General features: G+C 38.9%; 1 protein-coding gene across 3 annotated transcripts in view; it reads right to left on the reverse strand.

The window, feature by feature from the left end:
* The window catches only part of LOC134284920 (uncharacterized), a 269,878-nt gene that overhangs the window by 162,756 nt on the left and 79,670 nt on the right, over window positions 1-27,452 (reverse strand). The window contains exon 1 of one of the 3 annotated variants that reach the window (XM_062844484.1): window positions 14,419-15,094. The exons of the other annotated variants lie outside the window; for them this stretch is intronic. The gene's annotated coding sequence lies outside the window, so the exon portion shown is untranslated. Of the gene's footprint in view, window positions 1-14,418; window positions 15,095-27,452 lie in introns of those variants that run through there. 3 annotated transcript variants of the gene reach the window in all.

Raw genomic sequence — 27,452 nt, forward strand, 5'->3', positions numbered from 1 at the left:
GTAGTTTGGGGCGTGTTTAGGAGTGATTGATGAGGGGTGAGAGGGGGGGGGGGGTTAAATTGAAGGGTGTTCATGAGCCATATAGACCAAATTTTAGACATCTTAGACCACCTCCTTCCCTGTCAGAGTTTATTCCAACCAAAAATTTTAAAACTTGTATAGAGCGTAGACTTGAACCAGACCCCCTCCTGTCCTCAAAAAAACTACGAAATTTACGAACCATTGGACTTCAGGTTCCCTTAAAACTTTCTTGAGTATAAGTCATCAAATCTGCATGCATGACTTGTGTGTTTGAATGAAATTCTTGTTTACACAACCTCATGCTTCTGTGTGCTGTCAAGTGGTGACTAAATATAGTTTGAATATCATTTTTCGTCATCTAATAGTTATTTATGTAACGAGTTGCAAAATGAGGATTTTTACAGCACGAGTCGTACATTTATCCAACGAGGCTTGCCGAGTGGGATAAATATGACGAGTGCTGTAAAAATCGAGTTTTGTAACGAGTTGCATACAACATTTTTTGCAATAAGAAAAAAATAATTGCTCCAGTTATTTCTTCAGAAATTCTTCCATAATTTCCTCCTGGACTTGCTTGGAGATAGAAAAAAAAGTAACGCGAGACGATGGGGGGAAAGGGGGGAAGTTAAACAGGTAGTTAAACAGAGAGTATATTATAAAATACATCTATGCTTCTTGAATAGATATTTTCTGTTTAATTTGTTCATAGATATTCGCTATCTTAAGACTTCAGGAATAAAGCATCGATCGATATAGAATCAGGACTAAAATAATACGACTTTCGTAAATATTCTTCATAATTCAAGCTTTTCAGAGCTACTTTGGTATTAAATACCACGTCAAAAAACAAAAGTTACAATAATTCTCAGACAATAGGCTTATAATTTTGTGAGGAACGAAATTGAAAACAAAAACCTTGAACTCGATTTTTTCCAAACTATGTAGTTATTTTGTGCACGAGCCTCAAAAGACGTCCTTGCAGTCTTCGGTGCGCAATACCAACAGGATTTCGCGGAAAAATCCAGAAGGAACTCTTTGACATAAAAAAAAAGTTGTGTAGAAATGACATGAAGAACTTCGCGTAAAAACAGGAAAAATTGCTGGGGAAATCTCTTTCTGGTGGAATTTCATCATCAACATCATGAAAAAAATCTCGGAAAAAAATGTTTTTTACTTTTTTTTTGTTTTTTTTTTCTTCTTTTTACTGGAAATTTTAATATTGGGGCCCGATAATTTTTCAAGGAATCATAGCAGGCTATGCGTGTGAGTACCTATATTTTTAAAACAGTCACGCGTTTTCATTGCTCCGCGTTGTTTTGAATGTGGCCGGCTGAATCGAGAAACGGTTGGCGGTGCTATGCCTTCCGCAAATTTTACCTCGTAAAGTGCTTGCAAATCGATCTTCGATGTTCAACGTATTTCCTTTCCCATCTCTCAGCTGTCGCAAGGACGTGGCCATCCAGAACAGCTCTCGACCGTTGGAGGATTGCTTCCTTGATTGCTTCAGTCTAGTATTAGAGCCAGTGATTAGCCCCAAATCTCTGTGCTATGGTAGCGAACGGGAAAAAGACAACTCTCATAGCAACGGTATGCGACTATACTTACCACCTACGAATTGGGGCCCGATAACTTTTCAACAACTTGATCGATCACAAATCTTTTAGCTTGCAGACATTTTTGTTACCTTAAATGTTGTTAATAAACTACCTTTAAAAAGATGTTGAAACGTGGATAAATATAAAAAAAAAACTATTCAAAACACATATTTTACAAGAAAAATAAGAATTTCTGTAAAATTTCAATTGTTTTCATGCCTTGTTTCGGTCTTATGGGCTATTTGCAGTTCAAAAGAAATTTCTCAGCCTATCTTGATGCATGGAAAATTTCTTGCCTGAATCGTCCAAAAAACCGTTTTTCTTCGATCGCAGTACGCGGTTACAAAGAAATGACAATTCAAATGGCAGTCACTGTGAAATGTTTCTGCCAGGAATCGGTAAATAAATTTCTTGAGCGATTTCTTTCGAATACGAAAGGGATCTCCATGGAACCATGCGAAAGAATTTTGTTCAACGAATTCAAACTTTAAGTTAAATAACTCCAAAGGTCAAAAAATTAGAAATGCCCCTTTTGAGCGAAATGGATCACTAAAATAACTAAAACGGCCGCTATGAAATGAACAGATAGCGCCACCGTAGCCTTGTGTGTTTGACGTAACTCGACTGCTGTCACTGTGTTACCGTCCATATACGGTGGCGCTTTTGTTTTGATGCGGTGAGTAGCGGAAAAATCGGCTTCAATGATCCATTGATCAACATACAATTGGCTTTCAAGGGCAAAACAAAACATACTGTTACCCATCTTTGTTTTGGTAGTGCAACTACCGAACTGATGATGTTTACCTTTTTTTACATACCCATCAACATAATCTGTTGGGGGAATTATTTTATTTTTCCTACTTACAACCCACATCCGACAATTTTTTTAAGTGGGAATGGTAGAACTTTCAATTCCCTCGGTCGCACGTACATTAGTTTTGCATTTTGTTCCACCATTTCCGTGAAAAATGAGATCCGGCTTGTGCAAGTGAGGAGTTGAGGTTAGAATTGTAGGATATTCTAGGTTAGATTTGCTATCCACTTCGCCTGAACGATTTTCAGACCCAGAAATATCGTACTTCTAATTAGTTTTCACTGCCGTAAAAAATACTGTTATGCTCAGAATAAACAGTTATACCTTCGGATCACACTCATTTACTCGTAAATCTCAATCTGACTGTAAAAATAATGAATTTCTTTCCAATGTTTTGAAACCCCTAACGAATTTGACATTGCTTTCGGGAAGCATCATCACGACGACGACAAAACTCCCAAGCGGTCGAATCGTCGTTTTGGGGGCGAATTAAGCATCGGATATAAAGGAAAAGTTTCTTCTCCGCTTAATTTTGCTCTTCTTAAACTGAATAACGCGTTTAAAATCTTACAACTAGTGAAATTGATACTCAAAATGCAAAATTAAAATTAGAAATTTTCTTCTAATCGCCTAAAGGTAGGCAATTTCATTTAAAATAAGTGATTTCTATCACAATAAATGACTATTTCGTCATAAAATGAACTTTGTTTTAACTAATTCATGTTCAGAATAGCTACATACCTTCCCAACCAAGGCTCCATAAAAATGTTAAAACAGAGAATTCACGCGAAGTCCTATTGGCAATCGATTGTTTAATAGTGATGATTTTAGCTAAGTGAGATTGCTATGTGCAAATTCCTAAAAAATAAGGCAAAACTAACTTTCATCTAAAAAATTAAGAGACTATACTCATCTCTAGACATCTATGAACAAGATGACGTTAAAAATTTAAGGTCATTACTAAGATCATTACGACGCTTAAGAGTTCCTGGTATGGAATTACAATCTAGTATCCCAATGATCAATTTGACCCCGGTTTACGGTAGCACAGTTTATGAGTTTTACCTAAAAATCGAGTTTTACAGTTTGAAAAATATGGATTTTACCAAAATTCAAATATCTTGCAGTACAGTCAACCAATTTTCAAACTTCAATTTCACTGTCTCAAGTGAAGTTGTTTGCATTTGATTGCTGATTTTCAAAAATAAAAAATATCAGGGTGGTCCTCGTCGCAACTCAAATCTGGAATAGAACTTTTTAATGCTAAGTAATATGCGATCGAGTTCTTCAGCAAAGTTGTAGTCAATGCTATTTTGAGTAACTTTGCTAAACGCTTATATTTTTTCTCCAAATTTGGCTTTATATGTGACCTTCCAATTATGTTTTTTTTTTGTTTTAAAACTACAGCCCAGCGTTACGGCTCATACAAACATTTTAAGATTTTCATACAAAAAAGCATTACGGAGGGGTAAAATGAACTCGAAAGCTTAACTTCAAGACGTTTGCGCTACCTCTAAACCACAATATTTTTGGCTCAAAATCGGAGGTTTCTCTTTTTATGTGATTTAAATCCAGGTTTCAACAACTTTTGAAAAATGAGCCACACCCTACTGTGGATTTCTTCGGAAATTCCACCTGGAGATTGCAACACGAATCCTTCTGTAGATTTCTCCAGAGTTTTTCACAACTTCTTTTTGGAACAACTTGTAATTAATTAGAAAGCACAGAATGTTGCTAATTGACAAATTAAGAGATGAATTTGTGAAAAAAAATCGCGTTCTGATGGGAATCAAACCCACGACTCCGTATTCGCTAGACCGGCGCTTTAACCAACTAAGCCACAGAACAGGTAATGATTCTGCGGAATAGAAAGTAGAAATAGAAACTCCTAAAGGATTTACCAAAGAAAATTCTGAACGATTCCCTGAAGGAACTTCTAGCGAATTCATAACTCTGAAATAACTCGAAATCTTCTGGAAGATTACCAAAAGTAGGCCCAGGAGGGATTTCATTAGGTATTCAATCCCTGGACTTCTACAACGAATTATGGGAGGATTTGTAGATAAAATCACTAAGGATTACAAAAAAAAACTTCTGCAGGATTCACACAAGGACTCCTGGAATATTTTTATATAAACTTTTGGAGGATTTCGAGAAATGAGGAATTCTTTTAAGATTGTAAGAAAACAGTATCTCGAAGATTCAGAAAAGATATCTGGGGAAAGACCAAATGAACTCATAGGGGAGTTCGAAATCCAGAAAAAAACTCTTGAATTAATCACTGAAGAAATAGCTAAAGTAATTCCTAGATGAACCTCAGAAGTACTTGTTTTTTTTTTGTCAAGCAGTCTACCCTATCAGGAACGAATGACTGACACATAACTGCAGCATACCAAAGTCAGGTTGTATCATACCAAGACAAGGTATTGGCCGGTTCTCCTGGTACCGCAATCCGGGGTCAAATTAATCACTTTAAAACAACTTTTGCGGATAACATCAGTGCCTGTGCAAATATTGCCAAAACAATTTCTGTAAAACCAGTTCCCAGTGGATCTCTATTGAACCATGTGACTTAATTTTGTTCAACAAATTGAAACTATAAGTTAAATAACTTCAAATATCAAAATGTTGGAGATACCACTTTGGGGCGAAATTGATCAGTATACACAATTAAACATCGGTTGGAAAGGAAAATTTCCTTCACCGCTTAATTTTGCTCTTCTAAAACCGAATAACGCGTCTAAAATCTTACAACTAGTGAATTTAATACTTCAAATGCGAACTTAAATTTCGAAATTTCCCCTTACACGCCTAAAGGTAGGCAATTTCATTTGAAATAAGTGATTTCAATTACAATAAATGGCTATTTTTTTTTTTTCATAAAATGAACTTTTTATAACAATTTCATGTTCTGATTAGCATAACATCCCAAGCCTTAACTCCACAAAAATGTTAAAACAGAGAATTCACGAGAAGTCCTATTAGCAATTGTTTGTTTAGCAGCAATGATTTCAGCTAAATGAGAAATACATTGCAAATTCCTTGAAAAAATAAGGCAAAACTAACTTTTTTCTAAAAAATTAAAGTCTACACTCATCTCTAGACATCTACGAATCAGATGACGTAAAAAGTTAAAGATCATTACGACGCTTAAGAGTTCTTAGTATGGAATTATAATGTAGTACCCAAGTGATCAATTTCACCCCGTTGATCAATTTGATCCCGGTTTACGGTACTTTTGCAGATTTCCAGAATGTTAAAAGAAATGTCAACATGGATAAATATTGAAAATCGTTCAAAAACACGTATTTTATAAAGAAAATAAGAATGTTGGCTAAATTTTTAATACTTTCATGCATAGATTCAGTCTTGAAATGAAAATAATATTATAAATAAAATGGAAGCCCAAAACTGCAGTTTTGGAGTATTTCGAATTAACGCTTTGGGGCTCGAGGGGTCATATATGACCCCAGCGATAAAACCGATCATAACTAATGTGTTAGAGACCAGTGCAGTGAGGTCGCGATATTTGTGGCAAAACAATCCCCAGTGGGGTCTCCAGTTTAGCCTAGTGGTTAAGGCTATGGATCGCCAATCCGGAGACGGCGGGTTCGATTCCCGTTCCGGTCGGGAAAATTTTCTAGACTTTCTAACTTTTTTTTTGATGAAAGCTGCCTTTCATGACTTTTTTTAAGGTTCCAATTCACGGTTACTCAATATTTTTCAATTGTTGTGAGTTTTTAGATGCATGAAATTTTACGTTTTTTGGGAAAAATGCAGTTCAATTTCCACATAGTTTTCTGCATATAAACGCAAGCAATGGTGATCGTTTTCGTAGTAGGTTCTAAATTCCGGAGTGCTAATTTTCGGAACGAGTTTTCCCCCGATATGGCATCCAATTTGGCTACGATTATGCGGGAAAATTCGAACCAAATCGACAGTTACACGTTCTACCGAACCACACTGGACGAGAACACTGTTACTATTGAGTCCCTGAAGAAGGTCCTAAACGAACCGAAACGTCGGACAAAATAACATAAATAGTGTTTTATTTTTGTCAAGACTGACAAGCCACCACGAAACGGTTTATAAACGCAAGGATTCTCCGCTATAAGCAAGGACCAAAAATTAATCCAAATCAATACACAATATGTAAGCTTTTGAAAAAGGGGTGCCAGGATTTTTTTCCCGACATTTCTCAGAGTGAAAAAGATGCTTTGTTGTACATGTTTTTTTGAAAGTTCGGTTTTTCAAACCACAATTTCATATTGTTGGCCAAACTATGTATTTCTTGCCAAACTTTGATTATTTCTTGGTCTTAAGTTAATCTGCAACCTTCCCACGTTATAATGATGTATAGAACCGAATACTTGAAAGCTAACTAAAGTCTGCGGGGACGGTCGTTTTAATGTACCTTGTCAGATTTTCAGCGCGTTTGCGCAAAAACTTTTCGAGGACTTTTTGTTCCCTTGACTCTATTTCATACACAATGTCCAAATTACTTCCTGAAGTAAATATTTTTAGATTCCTCACACAAGAAACTTTCATTTACGCCATAGGTCACCACGATGCGTTGAAAATTGTAAAATTTTTATCCAAAATGCGGTGGCTAGATTTTGCTGTGTGCAAACCTTAGCCCTTTTTTAAATGATGAGGAAGTACGGGGATGAAACGGCATCGGGCTTAATTTCCCCATAATAAAATGGTAATAATACCGTCAAGGCGCCATTCACCGTGTGCCTTCGAATATTTTTTCATTATTTCCATATTATGATTGAATGATATGACAATTTCCCTTCAATTGCACCAATACAACACTAATGTATTGTTACCATGTCAAAACGCTCATTAAAAACATTTAAAAGTATCATTTTGACACTAAACTGTGTTTACATGAAGCGGGTTTCTGCTCGTTCACTGCATTCATAGTGAAAAATCGAAAACTGCGCTAAGGTGGTTTAAGCGATAAACTAAATGTAGTAACGTTTTTATTCCACCAAGAAGCAATTAAATTCACATATCAGGTATGTATTTTGCATTACCGAAGTAAGTTTAACAAGAAAGTACGATTACTCGTACTTTTTAATTGAAACAAAAAGGCACGGTAAATGGGTACCCTAAAAATCAATGGTCTCCATTCACCGTGCCCCATATTGTCCCATGTATCTAGAAAAAATCGAAAATTAAAACATTCGTTTTTCTAATAAAATCTTGCAAGTTATTACTTGAAATGAATTTAAATGAAGAAAATTCCCTTGGCTGGGTTGTTTTGATCATTTTTAAACAAAGTAGAATAAAATTTCTCATACACGGTGAATGGGTCCCTACTACCACGGTGAATGGTGACCTACCACGGAATTAGGCGACCCTACTACCCTTTACTAATTGTAGTATATCACCAAATTTTGTGAAAATTTTTCTACTTCTGTGGATATTGCTTTAATTTTAACCTATAATGAAGGCAATTAAAAGCGGCACCAACAATGTTTATGAGACTGGTGTCAAATGACAGCCCTTATTTGCCCCGAATCCTCTTAGATCCACGGTGAATGGTGCCTTGACGGTAATAATAATAATAATAATGTTGAGGATTTTTCATTCGAAAATAAGAATTTGCGAAATTTTGATTAATTTCGGTGCCTGGTAACCTAATTAACTCCTAAACTACCAAGGGTCCAAAAAAAGTCGGAAGTCCAACTTTGACAAGGCATTTCTCGGCCGTTTTTCAACCGATTTCAAAACTTTTTTTTGCGATGGAACCGGACAGGTTTCAAGATCATCGTCCATTGAAAAAAATATAAAATAGATGCGTCTACCCAAAGTTATTAAGCAAAAGGCACTTCCTAGTTTTTTTGAGAGCGCATTTTTTGCGCACATTGATCAATAAAACAAAATTTAAAGCGATGACATATGTTTTTTTCGACTCTAAATCATGCGTACAGCTGGAGTGAACATGTTTATGTAAAGTTAGTGATTTTTCAGTACACTGATAATTTACCTTACTCAAACAACTACTAAAATACCCTATTTTTCACATAAAATAAGCAATAAATAAAAATTCAAAGCGATGACATATAGTTTTTTTGGTCTGAAATTGTTCGTAGGATTGTACTCGACATTTTTGATGAACAATGAAAATGTTCTAATTACACTCTTATTTTGTTTTACCCGGAAAACTACGAAAATTCCATACTTTTTACACAAAGTAGTCAACAAAACTAAATTTGAAACGATAACATGTAGTTTTTTTAGCCTTGAAATGTTCGTAGCAGTTTGGGGGACATACTTGAAGAATAATAGTGATGTTTTCATTACACTCAAATTTTGATTCACTCAAAAATCAACGAAAGTACAGCATTTTTCACGCAAAGTGCTAAACAAAAATAATGGCTTGCAATGCAAAGTAGTTTTTTACCATTAAATTATTCGTGAAAGCGTACTGGATATTCTTGATGAGTAATAGTGATGTTTTCTTGACACACTTAATTTATTTTACTCGAAAAGCTACAAAAATACCATAATTTTCATACAAAAAGTCAATAAAACAAAATTAAAAGCCATAACATGTAGTTGTATGGCCTTAAATTTTCCGTTACAATGTTCTGGACCTGTTTTTGATAAAATGTTGATGTTTACATTACACTAAAATTTTGTTTTATAAAAAAATGTACGAAAATGCCACAAAAAAGCGAATAAGCCAAAATTTAAAGTAATGATATGTAGTTATTCAACTTTGAATTTATCGTAGTAGTTTAGTGGATTTATTTGAACAATCCTAGTGAATTTTTTATTACACTCATATTTTATTTCACTCGGAATACTAGGAAAATACCACATTTTTCACACAAAGTAGTCAACAAACAAAAATTAAAGACAATGCATTCTGGTTTTTAGGCTTGATTTTTTTTCGTGAAATGATGAACGTTTAACAATAATACCGCCATCATGACACTCCTAATTCATTTTACCAAACAAGTTTTTAAAATACCATAATTTTTTTACAAAATAGTCAATAAAACAAAATTTAAAACAATGGCAAGTAGTTGTAAGTTTTAAAATTTTCCTTGGGAATGTACAAGACATGTGTTTGATAAAATTTTGATGTTCACATCACATCCACGTTTCGTTTTACTAAAAAATCACGAATGTGCCATATTTTTCACACAAAAAAAAACAATAAAACAAAATTCAAAACAAACACATGCAGATTTCTATTACTGACTTTTTTGTACCAGTTTCAGGTTATCTACTACCTGAAAAAATACAAGGCAAACCGAAAATTCACCAGGGATTTTTTTATTTGTTTTTATTTGGGTTCATTTGCGTCTCCTGAACATGCAGTAGCAATCACCAAATATAAACGGAAATCCCGTGAAAATGAAAAAAAGTTACGAATTTAACTGGTTTCCAAAGTTAAGGTTAAGTGTCTTTATTAGAGAGATTTTCAGCCTTCTTTCATTCCCGTTTCTTGGGATTCCTTTTCAAATTCCTCTCGGAGATTCTTTCGTATTCCTATCGACGTTTTTACCCTAGATTCAAACAGTTGTTTCCGGAAAAAAATCCTGGAGAATATTGCAGGATTTCTGAAATCCAAATATTGTCTCCTGAAGTTTTTTATGAGAGTCCTACAGATTTTCTTCCAAAGGTTTTCCCATATTTGCTCTCAGAGTCTCTCGTTGGATTTTTCCTCCTGCGTTTTGCCCAAACAAATTTTCGTGGAATTTATTCTCTTTTCTTCGGGAATATACATCAGATGTTGTCGTAGAATTTCTCTTAGAGTTTCTCTCGGAATTTCTCTTGAAGGTTTTCCGCGATTTCTTCCGGTATTCCTCTTGGTACTTCTCCATGAGATTTTTCCGGGATTTCTAAGGTTTCTACAGAAACTATTACTGGGATTTCAACTGAGGCTCCTCCCGGATTTTAAAGGTGTTTTTCACGAGTTTTCTGAAGGAATTGCTTCTGGGATTTCTCTCGAAGTTTTAGGAAATTTCAATGTTTTTTTCTGGAGTTTCTCCCCGGATTTCTACAGAAGTTACATCCGGGATATTTTATAAAGGTTCTTGCGAGAGTTTTTTTTTAAGTTTCACCTGAGATTACTCTCGGAGTGTGTGCTCTAGAAGCTGAAATACAGAGCTCCAAACTTAAGCATTTTGTATGAAAATCGGTCAATACGTCCAGTACTGTACTTTTTTAGAAGTGTTTCTCGGAAAACCTCCTGCCTGAGATAACCTACAAAATTCATTGTTGTAAATAACCGGAGACATGTCGGAATGAATCCACGTGATTTTTGCGAGAAATTATGCAATGAGGAACGCGAGAGAAACTTCAGAAGAAATCTTGAGAAGAACAGGGAAATCTCGGAAAAAAGCTCTGGTATGATATATTTAGAAAATTCATGAAAGAACTCTGAAAATTTCTAAGAGAAATCCCGGGAGAAACTCCGGATGAAAATCAGCGAAGAAATTCAGGAGAAATATCGGAAAACTCTTTGGCAGAAATTCCAGAAGTAGTTATCGGAAATCTCTAAAAATATCGGAAAAACCACGGAAGGAACTATTAATGGGAGCAAATAAAAGAAAAAACACTTTGCATGGGAACTAGGATGGAAACTTAAGAGAACTGGAGAAAGCCAGAAAAAAAACTTCGAAAATGCTCCAGGGAAAAAATAAGAGATTCCTGAAAAAATATGAAAATGTTCTAAATGAGTCCTTGGAGAAATTTATCAAGCAATCGTTAGATGAATTTCCGATGAAACCCCAAAGGAGTAATACACGGAAACATTTCAAAAGTTTTCTAAAAGAATACCTCGAGAAATAGAACCCCTAAATAAATTCCGCTTGAATCCTTGATGTTTTTGAAAATATCCCTAAAGGAATCTCTGGAATATTTTTGACAGATTTTCGAAAAGAACACACGACAAAATATTTTGAAAGAATCTTTGAAAGATATCATAAAATATAAATGCACCTTTTGGGAAATTTCTGAAAAACAAATGTATATAGAAGAGTTTGATAGTTTTTCAGCAAATTTCCCTAATATTATTCCATGTATTTTCCTGATTTAATAATATTAAAACAAGTACTGGGATCTCAGTTATAATTGCAATGTAACGTTTGGACAGTTTTAATTGTTTTGGGTGATCAATATTATTTTTTCATATGAACGAGAATTACATTTTCATTTTGGGGAAACTTTGATAGTGCTCTGACAAACATATTAAATCCCAAAAATTATTACAGATTGCAACGCAAAGAGTATCACCATGATGGGAAAAGCCGTATGAAACATGTTAGGCTAATTTATTGTATCAAAACATGAAGAATTTTATAAAATTATAAATAACAAATTGAGTCACCTGAGTGAAAATCTCAATGCTTTTAGCTATCAAAAATAATTATCAGTGTAAAAATATTTTTTTTTAAGGTACATCAACATGTGACTATATGCTGAGCATAGTAAGTTCTCTTTATTTGAGATTTTTTTGATTTTTTATAAACAAATTTAGAAAACAACGAGTGTAATTGAAAGATCACTATTGTTTATCAAACAAGTCTAGTACTTTTTTTCAAATAATTTCATGGCATAAAAAACTATAATGCATTGACTCCAATTTTTATTTGATGACTACTTTGTGTGCAAAATGTGGTATTTTCCTAGTGTTTTGAGTGATATAAAATATGAGTGTAAAAAACATCACTAAGGTTGTTCAAATGAATCCACTAAACTACTACGATATATTCAAAGTTGAAAAACTACATATCATTGCTTTAAATTTTGGTTTATTTGCTTTTTTTGGTATTTTCGTACATTTCTTTATAAAACAAAATATTAGTGTAATGTAAACATCAACATTTTATCGAAAACAGGTCCAGAACATTGTAACGGAAAATTTAAGGCCATACAACTACATGTTATGGATTTAAATTTTTTTTTATTGACTGTTTTGTATAAAAATTATGGTATTTTTGTAGCTTTTCGAGTAAAATAAATTAGGTGTGTGATGAAAACGTCACTACTACTCATCAAGAACGTCCAGTACGCTTTCACGAATAATTTAAAGGTAAAAAACTACTTTGCATTGTAAGCCATTATTTTTGTTAAGCACTTTGCGTGAAAAATGTGGTACTTTCGTTGATTTTTGAGTGAATCAAAATTTGAGTGTAATGAAAACATCACTATTATTCTTCAAGTATGTCCCCCAAACTGCTACGAACATTTCAAGGCTAAAAAACTACATGCTATCGTTTTAAATTTAGTTTTGTTGACTACTTTGTGTAAAAAGTATGGAATTTTCGTAGTTTTCCGGGTAAAACAAAATAAGAGTGTAATTAGAACATTTTCATTGTTCATCAAAAATGTCGAGTACAATCCTACGAACAGTTTAAGACCAAAAAAACTATATGTCATCGCTTTGAATTTTTATTTATTGCTTATTTTATGTAAAAAATAGGGTATTTTAGCAGTTTTTTGAGTAAGGTAAAATATCAGTGTACTGAAAAATCACTAATTTTACATAAACATGTTCACTCCAGCTGTACGCATGATTTAGAGTCGAAAAAAACATATGTCACCGCTTTAAATTTTGATTTATTGATCAATGTGCGCAAAAAATGCGCTCTCAAAAAAACTAGGAAGTGCCTTTTGCTTTGCTTTAATAACTTTGGGTAGACGCATCTATTTTATATTTTTTTAAATGGACGATGATCTTGAAACCTGTCCGGTTCCATCGCAAAAAAAAGTTTTGAAATCGGTTGAAAAACGGCCGAGAAATGCCTTGTCAAAGTTGGACTTCCGACTTTTTCTGGACCCTTGGTAGTTCGCGGGAGTTTTTACCCCCTCGGTAGTTTAAGTGTTAAACAAACTTTTGAAGTTTGTATGGAAGCGATTTGATGAATCCTTCTCGCACGGTGTCAAAATTTTGATTATTATCGAACTTTTATGTACCTCTGATTTTTCTTCATAGAATTTCGGCTATAATTTATAAATGCAAAATTTGAAAATATTCTATCGGGGAAAATTTGAGTTAGATCAGTTTTTAGCTATTTTCCATACTAAAAATTAATAATGACTTTTTTGGCCCAAAAAACGTCCCATACAAAATGCATGGAAAAATTTTCGCCGGTGAAATATTTTCTAGTTTTCCGATTATGAATATATAGCCCAAATACTAATCATTTTCGAAGAAAAATCCGAGGTACATGAATGTTCGATAATAATCGAAATTTTGACACCGTGCCTCGTCGGATTTTGCACAGGGCGGAGCTGTCAAGCAATTGCGCAGCCATCAAAAGATAATTTCAATAAATATCTTTGATATTGTTTTTAGGTATCAAAATAAACTTCTAAAAATCTGGAAAAAAAATCATAGTGGATCAGAGAAAGGTGCTCTTTCGTATGACATTGATTTTTTTTTTCAATTTTAAAAACCCAATTGGATTCTTTTGATAATTTGTCAATTGTAGATTTTCCAAAAGCCATACATACATACATCTGTCCTGATTCCTGATATTTTTTTTATCTGTATTAACGAGATTTTTAACCCTAGGCTAGTTCATCTCGGGACTCACGCTTTACTTCCCTTCCAAAGGAAGAACTCACATTTTGTCGGGAGTGGGATCCGATCCCAGGACCTCGGCGTAATAGTCAAGTGTTCTAACCATCACACCAGGTCCGCTCTATTTTCCTGATAAGTTTTTAAAGTCTTTGTACTTTCAGACAATTTTTGAGCTTTTGAGTTTGTACAGAATATTGGCACTGGAATTATTGGCACTGGAATTGGCACTCAAATATTTTGTCCCAAATGTTTGAGTGATTTTAAATAAAGTTTTCCTTGTATTACTCATTTTAGCTTTTATTTTCTCCAAAAAGCGTAGAAACGATCCAAAAATCATTGATTTGAATTTGTATCATTGAACTGCCTGAAACGCGCTTTTCTGGTCTCAACATAACTACACCAATTTGCATCCCCCAGATAACAACGCAGTTTACCTTATAGGGAAATAAGTAGAAATCTCGTTCACGTTCAATTGATTGATGTCGTCGCTTCCAAGATCCTTCTGACCTGATGTGTAATTCTAATATCAACGTGTTGACACCTTCATCCTCGTCGCACCAACCAATTGTAGATAATTGTTCACTGCACTCGCACAGCCCGCTTCTTAATTGGACAGGGTTTTTATCTTTTTCCTTCGGAAATATTGACCTGAGAGCTTGTTTCAGCACTTGTTCATGCAAAACAGTCCATAAATTATCACTTTGCTCGCAACGACGCTGAGCATTAATTGTATTATCATCCGGATCAAGCAATTCCCCCGCCGCGGGCTGTTAATTCACTGTGATCGTTTTGCCCTTATCAAAGCACGCACACGCACTCGTAAAACTCTCTTTTCTTCGCTTTGCCTTTCTCTAATTGGACCTCATCAAAAGCATCTCATCTCCTTTTCATCCGGCTGTGACGAAAGTGCGCACTACCTATCATATCATATCGTTATCCGTCACCAGCACCGTTCGACCGTTGTTCGTTTCACCGCACGCACCGCGCACACTTGGGGTCTCTTCTCTTTTTCAGCTTGCTTGGGGTCTCTGTATCACCACACGTAGTAGGCCGCGTCGTTTATCATCGCGCGTCTAGTCGGTTCGATTGCAAATTGAACACTGACCGCGAAGGCTCGACCATACGCTAAAATTGGGCTCCCCGACTGTCGAAGATCGCACCGCCCTTCCCTGCCCTGTCCCCATCTTCCGTGTGACGCCACCGCCGTCGGCCGTCCGCGTGCCGTACGTGTTCCAATGTGTCACTTGGCTTCTGGTTGGTCGGTCGACGATGGGGCTGTTGTTTGTGTGTAAAAGCCACCCCATCATGCGCTGCGGCGCGCGCAGTTTAAGATATGTATGTACCAGGAGGGGTGGTAGGCTAGAGAATGCGCGAATTCATGCACGTCCGCTTGGGACGGTGTGAGGGAGGGGCTGTGAAGGGTGAGGGAAGGGTACGTGATCTGCCATGAACGTTCAGTGGATGACTATACTTGGCGTTAGCGATTTTGGGCTCGAGCAAGGTACTGCTTGACTGGTGGTACTGATGCTGGATGCTGTGCTCCTTGATGCACGTTGGAGTTGGAAGACTGAATTCGTGGTTAAAATCGATTTACCAGATGTTATTTAGGTATGCATGGGATCATTAAACAGAACAAATAATCAAGCTTAGAAGCACACTGTCCGTGTTGGAAGATTGCATCCATTACACTACATTTTTATAATTCTTTGTACCAATCGGATCAATAGGGGATTTTTTTTATTGTCATACAAACTGGGCAGAAAAGTCTTAGATTTTGATGAAACTTTTTCCACAGGTAGGGCTCATGTATACTTGAATAAAAAAAATAAAAAAAATCATGGTCGCCTATTTTACCGGAAAACTCTGGTGGAAACTTTTTGTTCTCTTCTGACACTACTTACTTTGAAAAATCATAACTCAAGAACAAAGCATCAACAAAAGCCGGAAAAACTATGCCCTAACTCGAGGAAAATTTTCAAAAAAATATTTTTGAGAAGGTTTTTTTATAATCTCTAATCACTGAAATTTTTTGAATGCATTTTTTTTGTTTTTGAGTTATGGCCAATTTTGTTGAAAAATGTCCAAATATACCTTCTTCTTCTTCTACATGGCTCTACGTTCCCACTGGTACTTGGCCCGCCTCGCTTCAACTTAGTGTTCTTTGAGCATTTCCACAGTTATTAGTTGAAGGGCTTTCTTTGCCTGCCATTGCATGATTTTGTATATTGTGAGACAAGGACAATGATACACGATGCCCAGGGAGGCAAGAAAATTTTCCCGGCCGGAACGGGAATCGAACCCGCCGTCGCCGGATTGACGATCCATAACTTTAACCAGTAAGCTGACTGGAGACCCAAACTGGAGTTACGGCCAATTTTGTGAAAAATGACCATGTACGCATATATTACATGGCCATTTTTCACAAAATTGGTCATAACTCAGGAATGAAAAAAGTGCATTTCAAAAATTTCAGCGATAAAAGCTTATAAAATTAACTTCTCAAAAATATTTTTTTTGAAAATTTTCCGCGAGTTCGGGCATAGTTTTCCCGGCTTTTCTTTATGAATTTTCCCAACGGTGGAAAACTTTTTCCAGTTCATATTTTTTTGGATTCCTGAGAAAGTTTGCATTCATTTTCATTAAAAAAAACTTTGTTTCTACGATGTTTCGTTCTGGAGTTATGATTTTTAAAGAAAATGCTAATATGGCACATTTGAACATTTTTCAACAAAATTGGCCAAAACTCAAAAACGAAAAAAGTGCATTCCAAAACATTCAGCGATGCTTATGCTTATGAAATAACCTTCTTAAAAATATTTTTTTGAAAATTTTCCGCGAGTTTGGGCATAGTTCTTTTCTATACGAATTTTCTCAATTGTGAAAATTTTTTTCCAGATCATTTTTTTTTTCATTTCTGAGAAAATTTACTTTTATTTTCTAAAAAAAAAACTTTGCAACTTTGTTTCTACGACGCTTCGTTCTTGAGTTATGATTTTTCAGTCAGGGTAAGTAGTGTCAGAGGAAAACAAAAAAATTACACCTGAGTTTCTCGGGAAAATGGGCGACCCTGAATTTTTCTCAATTATTTTGTTCATTTATCCATGAGCCCTGCATGTGGAAAAAGTTTCATGAAAATCCGAGTATCTTCGGCCCAAACCCGTACGGTAATAAAAAAAAACCATTAGCGTCCTAAACATGGTACATTTGGTGCGGAGGACTGAATCTGTTTTGACCACTGTTTCTTCTGGAGTCGGTAACGACTTCCACTGATGATGCGTCTTCGTATTTAACGACTCACATTATTGTCAGCCGTCAGTAAGGATCTGAGGTTGATGTTCTGGCGACCTAAAGCATGCACATTGGCCGGATTTCATGAGAATCTTACTTCGCCTGTTGATCCTGGCTTCTCGCATTACACCTTCCAGAGCATTGTAGTGTCCGGCTTGGAATAGCACTACGGATGCTCTGTTCCGGTGGTAGGCGTAACACCAAACAGGGCAACCCCAATGCCAAGTTACCCGTGACGAAAAATGAGTGATCGTGGTTGGCATGGAGCGTACAAAAGATGCTTAATCGTTGACGGAGCCTGAGGAGAACCGGGGCACCCCTCACCGTATGTTGTCGTTTACCACGTTGATGCAGAGCTCTCGAGGCAGACCTCTTTTCCCGTGCAACTTGTGGCATTCAAATACGATAACAACTAATTAATTAGAAAACAAATAATAGCGGTAGTCGAGAGGTTAACCTCTGTGCAAGAAGTGGCTTTAGCTAGGTCTTCTTTAAGGAGAGCGTAGACAGTAGGAGGCAGCTGCACACGAAGTGCTAGCGTAGGGAACTCCAATTCCTTCCTGACTACACAGATAAAAATAATGATATTTACACGTCATGTAAATTTCATTTTAGTCATGTAAACTTAGTGTTATTATGGTTTACATGATATATCATGTAAATTTGTGACATGACATATAAATGTAAATACTCAGAGTCATGCTGAATTACATGACATATAATAGAAGTTTACATGATATTTTATGACTTTTACATGATATGTCAAGTAAACCTCTGTGATATCCCACGCTCCAATCATGTGCATCATATGTCACAGAATTTTACACTCTTTTTTGATCTGTGTAGTTTATCGGGAGAGGTCATAGACGGAGAACAGTGATGGACACATCTGCGGGATCAGCAGAGCCAGTGAAGTTGAAGGTGTCAAAGTCTCCTAGATGGAAGCGGAATTGAAATACACCGGATGCAATTGCTTACCACAAGCATTCGCAGAAGCGGGCATCACATAAGGAGCTACCAGACAGGGCTTGGCAGGCGAGGAGGTTGTTAACCCCGAAAGTAGGCAGCAATGCCGATACGTCGGACCAATGCCAGACGTCCAAGAAAGCTGGGAAGGGTGGGCCTGTAAAAACAACCCGTACCGGACCACTGATAGGTCCTCAGCTCCCACAGGTAAGGGCGAATAAGGAGAGGAGGCTCTGTAGCATCTAAGCTGCTCCGACGGAATTATGACAGGAAAGTCGCTGAGCACTGGGTCGTAACTTATAAATAGCAACGATTCGAACACTGCAACATCGATCACTTACCTGGAATGAGTATCAGTTTGCTTCATTTAGCGGAAAGGGAAGTCAATTGATTCTAAATAACCAAGGAGGACAAAAACAAGATCAAATTCCAAGGAAGACTACCCAAAGCCGAGAAATCAATCCAAGAGTAGAAAAAGTGTATAGTATATAATCTGAGGGAGTGCATCCGTTAAATGACGTAACCAGAGTGTAAAAAATTCGAAAATTCAAAGTGAAGATCGTTATTCTATTTTTTTTCATTCGTGTCTGGTCACATTCATTGCCAACTGAATCCCTCTCTTTTTTCATTCAATTCTCTGTCATGAATATTTTCTTGTGCGTCATAAAATGTCCAATTTCTGTTAACAGACGCACAATTCGACTTAATGAATAAATGAAAAAGATGGTTAGTATTCCAATGAATAACTCTACCCAAGTTTTGTGATGATTGGAAGTTCAATCGTGAGTTATGGTCTAGTTTTGTTTCTCAGTGAAAATAGTCAGTGACAGGAAAACAAATGAATAAATAAAAAAAACATTCACCAAAATGAATTTTATTTTGACCCCTCAATTGGGATTTTTTCAAAATTCGCGTTAAATTTCACTCATTGAAAATAAAAATGTTAATCTCTGGACGTAACTACTGATAGTTAACTTAACATAATGCATCTATTGGCCCGTTGGCAACCCGGCCTTGCATTTTACATGCAGGGATCGCGATCGTCAGTGACATCTGACGGAAATGTCATCGATGACAAAACGATATACAACAAAAACCAAAACAAAAAACAAATGTACAAAAGTAGATTGAATACATAAATACCTTGATTTCTTATTGAACTAAAATTATAATACAAAGATTTATAAGTGAAAAACATAAATTATATCAAACCGATCATTTTACCCTGAAGGGGCATTCGTCTCTAAAAACCGATCATTAATGCTTAAAATTATACATGCAGTTATTATAGAAACAACACAAGCACACCTGCTACATTACGACGGAGAACGCATGCGGAAGACTTCCCAACTAACAATCGCAAGCCACAAACAAGCATGCACGTTGAATTGTTGCTTTATAAAAGTAATGGCAGCTGAGCTAAAATTGTGCTGTACAAATGCTTTTTCAATTGAAAAAGTAGCCAATGTTCAACTTTCCGTATCGGTATTACCAATGATAATTTATCACACTTTTCAAAAGTTCAATAAGATTTCTATACAATTGGCAGTAATTTATGTTCAAAATAATTGTACAAGACCTTGTTATGCTTTTTGTTAAGTTTATGTACAAATCAGCACATGTAAGTCGAATAACTCGAATAAGTCGAAGCACTCGGAGTTTTCGAGCGACGTGTGCTAAGAACGATCTTCGGCGATGTCCGGGAGAACGGTGTGTGGCGGAGAAGGATGAATCACGAGCTCGCTGCACTTTACGGCGAACACAGCATCCAGAAGGTGGCCAAAGCCTGAAGGATACGGTGGGTAGGGCATGTTGCAAGAATGCCGGACAACAACCCTGCAAAGCTGGTATTTGCTATTGATCCGGTTGGCACAAGAAGGCGTGGAGCGCAGAGAGCACGTTGGGCGGACCATGTGGAGCGTGACCTGGCGAGCATTGGGCGCGACCGAGGATGGAGAGCGGCAGCCACAAACCGAGTATTGTGGCGTACTATTGTTGATTATGTTTTGTCTTAATGATGCTGAACAAATAAATGTATGTATGTATATATGTGTGTATGTACGTATCGGTAGTATGTAGTGGTAGTGGACAGGTTAACTCATTCACAAGAACTGGGTTGGTTAGGTCTCCTTTAAAGAAAGCGTAGACAGTAGGAGACAGCTGCGCACGAAGTAGGAAGCCCCATTTCCTCTAGAACTAGCTAGTCAGGAGAGGGAGAGTTCCCTGGAGATCACAACAATAATGCTGTCTCCTACTTGAATCAACCTCCCAACCACCCACTCTAACCAAACAAACCAAGTGGCGCACAGTGTTGTGTACTTTGGCCAAAGAAACGAAAGAAAAGTGTCTACCAAACTGAATCTTATTAATAAAATAGCATTGATTTTACATGTTGGAATTTTTGTAAACATTGCAGTGACTTGATAATGTCAATGACACAACTAGCTCTTAAAAACATTCTTAAATATGTATTGATTTGCCCACTATTGAATACATTTATCGCACTATGCTTCGTTTTGTTTATGATTTTTGACAATTGCTTCCTCTCTTCTGCTGAGTTTCTTTCGAACCGTTCTACTGTAATACCGGGTGATACTATCTAATACAAAAATGATAATCAACAGTAAATAAGCTGTTCTGTTACACTTTGGCATGGTGTTCGGTGTGATCTATAAGAGTAAAAATTCAAATAGCGAATAAAAACAGTATTTTTCATTTCAAAAATAGACAACATTTGGATCAATTTTAAGTATCGCTGAACAACAACACTCAGTGTTACGGTACGTTTTTCAGTCCAAGCGAGTTTCAGTTCTTATCGCGCTCAAAATTGCATCGAGTTGTGGCCACGAAATGAAAATTTCACGAGTTTCTGGTGACAAACGCTTAGTAAAACGAAAAAGGAAATTGTTCCCAACAATTCATTAAATTTTGGCAGTGATAGTGAATTTGTGAGTGAAGTTAAACGTGATTTCAATCAACTGAGCGACGGGTACGCCAAAGAAAAAAGTGTACGGTGTTTTACTTTCTGGCAAGAATTTCTAAAATTCTGGTGAATATTGCAAAGGAGTATTACTCAATGCAAAGGAAATTTAACAGCCAACAGCAAGTAGTGATAACAATGCGTTTTATGCAGGTAAGCTAGCCTAATTTAGTGGATTTGTTCAGCAGCCTCCTTGCTCGTCGATGGTTAGGGCAAGGAGAAGAGAGGGGATATGAGGCAGTGGATGCCATACCACCTGCCATATTGGAGCTCTTGCAACCTCTCATGAAGGTGGCCACGGAGCAGCTTTACTCCTAAGATCCTAGCTTTACTCCATCGTAGAGGAAAAAGAAGATGAAAAAGTCAGAGGAACATGAGCGTATCGACACCAGGTCAAAGAGATATAGAAGGGCATTTGCCAAGCGCGAAAAGGGTGACGCGCTCGTCATTAAGACGGAAGAGTTCAAGTGCTCAGAAATGTTGAAGGCCATGAGGAGTGACGCCAAGCTCGTGGATCTTGGAGCCGACGTAAGCTGTATTTTAGACGTATTCGTACAGCCGAAATGATCCTCGAACTCAAACGCGACAAAGAGCGCAAGGGAGCCACTTACAAGTTTCTGGCGCAAGAGGTCCTTGGCGAGGGTATCGAGGTGAGCACTCTTACAGCGGAAGTTGCTTTGAAGGTGGAAAACCTAGACGATAACATTGTTGCGGAAGCGCTCCTCGTGGCACTGCGGTAACATTACGAGGTGCAGGTGGCCACCATTCGGCTACGGAATGACCCAGCAGCGACACGGGTGGCCTCAGTTCAGCTACCTGTGGCGGACTCTAACAAGTCCGTTAAAGCAGGGAAATTTAAGGTGGGCTGTTCGGTATGCCAACGCGAGCCACCGAAGGCTAGGTCTGTGAGCCAGGACACAAATTATGGGACTGCAAAGGCCCAGACAGGAGCAAGCTTTGTCGACGATGTGGAGGTGACGATCATAAGGCACATGGCTGCGAAAACCCTCGCTTGACTTATTCAGTGAAATTCGTAAACAGTAAGCAAAAAACGGGAGTTCCAAGGTGCCGGACCTTCAAGAGAGCCTCGGCAGACAAGTCACAGTGCAGATAACGCAGTTGGACCTGAACCACTGTGAAGTGGCCCAGCAACAGGTATGTCAGGCAGTCGCTGAGTGAGGGTGAGGGTAGTTCTGGTCTAACGAGTAGCTTGAAGTGAAAAATAGACGATGGTTCATTGCAATACGGACTACAAGAACAGCAGACAGAGGGTAGAGGAAAGGGCGGTCAAACCAAGGCCAAACCTTCGTAGATGGAAGACATGATACTTCAACGGCGAGGTATTTAGGGAGGTGCTCTACTGTGAGTGAAACCTACTCGGCCTAAGTGGGGACGAGCTGGTAGCGGTGCTGGTAAGGCATGGTTGACCCTAGAGATGGGAGACCACCGGCGTACTGGTGGACTCAAGCGATTGCGAATATACGCCGTGCTTGTCTACGGGCACGAACTGGCCAGCGAAACGAACTATGGTATTCGTTCGGTTGCCAAAGTCGCGCTCAAACCTGATATAAGGGCACGCCAAAAAGGCCTGCAGTCAATGGGTAGCTGTCAGCGCCAATACGAAACCGTGGAGTGATGCCTACAGGATCGCAATAGCCAAGACAAGAGGTGAAAAGGCCCTACCGAGCAGTCTCAAGAAACGATGGAGAGAATCATCCAGAGCTTCTTTCCGCATCATCATCATGATCCGAGTCTTTGGTCTTCTTTTGTAGGGCCACTGGGGCCAACTGGGGCTGGCTATAAAGGGAAGGCCACCGATGAGAAACTAGCGGGGATTGCAAAATGCTATAGTACATATAAGTAAAGTTCCAGGTCTAGATGAAGTTCCGGCCTTAAAAGTAGCTATTGGAGAAGCTCCTGGAATGTTAAGATCAGCTAGTAGAGTATTGGAAGCGACAGAGCTTGGTTCTATTACCAAAGGGAGGGAATTCACCGGGAGACCTGTAGACATATAGAAGATCATCCTCAACAGACTGTTGAAGCACACCGAGGGTGTGGTTGGTCTCTCGAGTAACCAGTTCGACCTTCGTAGGTGCTATTTTGTCAGTTACAAACACCACATAGATAAGCAGAAGAGTGGCTGAAGATTTATACAAACAATTGTTTTAAATGCAAAACTGCCAACTGTTAATGCTATATCCAGGATTATGCCGAACATCGATGGAACGAGCAGTAGCAAGAGACGTCTTCTGGCGGGAGTATCCTCTTCGTTAGTTAGATACGGAGTTCCGGCCTGGGCTGCAGCGTTGAAGCTGAAGCGGAATCGAACAAAGCTTTCGAGCACGTTCCGGCTCTTGGCTGTTCGGGTGGCAAGTGCGTACAGGGCGCGGGCGATTTCATCGGAAGCAGTCTGCATTATCGCCGGGATACACATCACCCTGGCAGAGGATGTAGGAGTGTTACCGGATAAAAGGTACTGCAAACTTGAGGAAGGCAATCAGAGCGGATTCGTTGGCTAAGTGGAAGCAAGAGTGGAATAACGCGGAGAAAGGTAGGTGGCCCCACCGGCTTATCCCAGATGTGTCGGTATGGATGTCAAGAAAACATGGAGAGGTGAACTTCCACCTAATACAGTTCCTGGCTGGTCATGGATGCTTCAGAAAGTATCTATATCGGTTCGGCCACGCAGAGTCCCCATTCTGCCCGACCTGTCCAAACATCGAGGATACACAGGAGCATGTGATATTCAACTGTCCGCGATTTGAAGAAGTACGTGGCGACATGCTAGCGAGCGCTGCTGGAAATCTGAGTCCCAACAACATTGTAGCGAGAATGTGTCAGGACGAAAGCGCATGGAGTGCGGTGAACAGAGCGGTCACGAAGATCAAGTCAACGCTCCAGCGGAGATGGCGCGAAGACCAAAGGGTATTGGGTAGGCTTGATCCACCGCCGGAGACTTGACCGAGTCGTCCGTTGCGTAGTACCGGTTATAGGTCGTCGTGGGGCCGGTTAACCGGAACTCTACCACCAACCGGAATCGCCGGGCCGACTTTGGCACCACGCTGGTCGCCGGTGCTATCACCGGTGTCGGGAGAACTTCCATCGTCGGGCTTTTCTCCATCGGAGTAGGCTAGGTCCACCGTCGGGGACTAGCTGAGTAGTTCGTGGAAAACGGACCGGATATCGGTCGTCGGGGCGCCTGTGAACCGGAAGCCGGCCTCCAACCGGAATCGCAAAAACGCAGCTGATCACTGAATAGGATATAACTAAGGGTCTGTCCATAAACAACGTAACAATCTACGGGGGGGAGGGGGTGTACCGGCCAAAGTCTACGCTCCATACAAATTTCGAAATTTTTGTGTGAACAAAAGTCAACGAGGAGGGAGGGGAGTTCTGAGATGGCCAAAAATGAGTCCACGTAGTTTATGGACAGCGCCTAATTACTGACGGAAGCCGAAAGGCTCAGTTCGAAGAATAACGTTCGAAGAATGTGCCAATTAATTTTGGCCATTAAACATTCCCTATGACCCCTGTGTGTTTCAAGCCGATTTGCAAGAAACCGATTCGAAGGAACTGTTGGGTATAATTGATATTGATGTTGCTTGCACTTAAGCGACGCGACGCGACCGAAACATTCGGCGAAGTGGATATTGCTGATGCGTGCCAGGAGATCGGCAAGATATGGCTCTACAGCTCTCCAGGATGTATTAAGAGTAGACATGTGTGCGTGCGAAAGGTACTAACTCTGAACCTGGCGATCCTCTTCTATACAAGGAAGAGGAAAAATGCCCATAAAGCGAAATGCGAAGGACCACCACCAGTCAGTCGCCAGTCGGTGGGATAAAGATATTTTTCCAAGGTAGACGCCGATGATTGATGACTGACCTGGCTGATTTTTAGCTGTGCTAATACCCGTTGAGGCGGAGAAGGTTTGTCGCACGAAATAGATTGATTTGATGTTGGCATCTAGCGGGGCAAGCTTCTAATGTTTAATGTTCACAACAATGTTGTGACAAATGTGAAAGAATAACAGGATTTGTTGCTAAACCTAAGGCTGAAAGTTCTCATATCAATGCAATGTTTCTAAAGAGCCCATATACAGAGTAGATCGATAGCCGCAATCTTGGGGTACGTTGGTGATAGTTTTTTATGAAAATTTGAAAAAGAAGCAAATTTATCGACCAATGTTAATCAACAACAAAATTACTTAGTGTCCTATTTTACTGAATTTATGATATCCTCTCTAGATATATTATTATTTATTATCAAACATTTGGACCGAATGGTCAATTGCTACCTGACAATCATCACCTAAATAGTAGTTCCCAAAATGATCGATCCCGATCATTATGGCATATCCAACCTATGTTCACATCCGAGATCAGATTAACTTCACTTTTCATTTCATTCCTCATCGCCACTGTATGGTGCGAGCCCAGCAAAACAAAAAATCTCCACAACATGTTTCCATCCAAGGCACTGTACACCACCACCGCCGCTGCCGCGACTTCTCGAGAACTCGGATGAAACCGAGAGTCGTCCAGTCCACCGCGACAGCACGGCCCCATAAGTAAACCTCTACATATTCAACACAAGAGGTATCAAGTGGCGGCGGGTGGATTTCGGTGGTCAAGCGCGGCACAGCGCGGGGTAAACCCTCGACTTCGATATTACTATTCAGGCAAACCGCTTCCCTTTTAAGGAATTGATACCGTAGATGGCCAAATGGGGGACCCTCAACAACGGGTGTAGAGCGCGGCACTTGAAGCCCTCGTTCGGTCTGCGCTCGCGCGCTCAGTTTGACTCTGGTGGAACTGGACGCTAGGCAATATCACCATAAGCGTCGTCGTCGTCGTCATCGTCACTTGCCAAAGTACCACAAAAACAGTGCCGCGACCTGTCTGCGCCGTAGATCCGAGAACAACCGAGAACTTCTTGCGGAGACCCCTTGGAGAAGTGGGTTCCAAATGTAGTAAAAATAGGTAGTAGGGTCTGGGACCATTTGGGCAGGAGCACCTATTTTGGGCACTTGCTGCTAGAACTCAGTCAATTTCAAATCGATTGACTTGAATTTTTGTTCATGGCTAGATACTGTGCCTAGCTGACCGTGTCTCAAAAATAAAGTCAATCGGTTGAAAATTGACTGAGTTATAGCAGCAAGTGCCCAAAATAGGTGCTCCTGCCCAAATGGTCCCAGACCCTACCATCAAGACACAATATTTTGTTCTTGGATTACCAAATTTGATAGGGTGTAAAACCATAACGACATGAGTCTTATTTTAGCCACTTTACGCTATAACCCAGTTGATTCCATACCAGTTAACCTAAATTTGTATATACGGCAACAGTAGCGTTAGGAGCTGAAGGTGTTTGTAAGCGTTACAAGGGGTTCCATGAGGAGTTTCAAAGCATTTCAGAGAATTTCAGGGGATTTGAGAAATGTCTTAACCTTCTTCGTGCATTAGCTGACATTCACCTCGCTGACGTAGTGCATGTTTTTGGGTCATAATGACCCCAATGTACGACTAGGGTTAGGGCAATTCGAGAGATTTTAGTGGCAATTGATAGCATTTCAGGAGCGCTTCAAGGTGTTTTCAGATGCGTGTCAGGGAAATCCTTCCAGGATTTCGTGGGAAATCCTTCCAGGATTTCGTGGGAAATCCTTCCAGGATTTCGAGGGAAATCCTTCCAGGATTTCGAGGGAAATCCTTCCAGGATTTCGAGGAAAATCCTTCCAGGATTTCGAGGGAAATCCTTCCAGGATTTCGAGGGAAATCCTTCCAGGATTTCGAGGGAAATCCTTCCAGGATTTCGAGGAAAATCCTTCCAGGATTTCGAGGGAAATCCTTCCAGGATTTCGAGGGAAATCCTTCCAGGATTTCGAGGGAAATCCTTCCAGGATTTCGAGGGAAATCCTTCCAGGATTTCGAGGGAAATCCTTCCAGGATTTCGAGGGAAATCCTTCCAGGATTTCGAGGGAAATCCTTCCAGGATTTCGAGGGAAATCCTTCCAGGATTTCGAGGGAAATCCTTCCAGGATTTCGAGGGAAATCCTTCCAGGATTTCAAGGGAAATCCTTCCAGGATTTCGAGGGAAATCCTTCCAGGATTTCGAGGGAAATCCTTCCAGGATTTCGAGGGAAATCCTTCCAGGATTTCGAGGGAAATCCTTCCAGGATTTCGAGGGAAATCCTTCCAGGATTTCGAGGGAAATCTTTCCAGGATTTCGAGGGAA

The sequence above is a fragment of the Aedes albopictus genome, chromosome 1 (assembly GCF_035046485.1).
Source record: "Aedes albopictus strain Foshan chromosome 1, AalbF5, whole genome shotgun sequence".
In the NCBI taxonomy this organism is placed as follows: domain Eukaryota; kingdom Metazoa; phylum Arthropoda; class Insecta; order Diptera; family Culicidae; genus Aedes; species Aedes albopictus.